Source organism: Piliocolobus tephrosceles, chromosome 19 (genome assembly GCF_002776525.5).
Source record: "Piliocolobus tephrosceles isolate RC106 chromosome 19, ASM277652v3, whole genome shotgun sequence".
NCBI lineage: Eukaryota > Metazoa > Chordata > Mammalia > Primates > Cercopithecidae > Piliocolobus > Piliocolobus tephrosceles.
Genome location: NC_045452.1, coordinates 8,301,584 through 8,302,121, shown reverse-complemented (window position 1 = coordinate 8,302,121; position 538 = coordinate 8,301,584).

The following is a 538-nucleotide window of genomic DNA, read 5'->3' as shown; positions in this document are numbered from 1 at the left end:
GGGGGGGGGGGGAAGGGAGAGAGAGGGGGAAAGAACGAAAGAAAGGAGGGAGGGAGGGAGGGAGGGAGGAGGGAGAGAAAGGAGGGAGGGAAGGATCGGTGTTTCTTGAAATCAAAACAGCAAGGATGTATTCAGCTGCTGCTCCCTGCAAGGCACTGTTTGTGTGCCTACTCCCTAAATGAAGGTATGTTGTTGACCTAGAAAAGATTCCAGGAACATCTCTTCCAGCCTCCTTGGTTTTTTTTAAAGACAGGGTCTTGCTCTGTCACCCAGGCTAGGGTGCAGTGGTATAATCACAGCTCACCACAGCCTTGAATTCCCGGGCTTAAACAATCCTCCAGCCCCAGCCTCCTGACTACTACAGGAGCACACATGCCACCATACCCAGCTATTTTTTTTTTCAATTATTTTTTTAGAGAGCTTCGTTTCCAAGGCTGGTGTCAAATTCCTGGCTTCAAGTAATCCTCCTGCGTTGGCCTGCTGAGTAGCTGTGACTACAGGCATGCACCACCATCCCTGGCTAATTTTTAAAACAAAA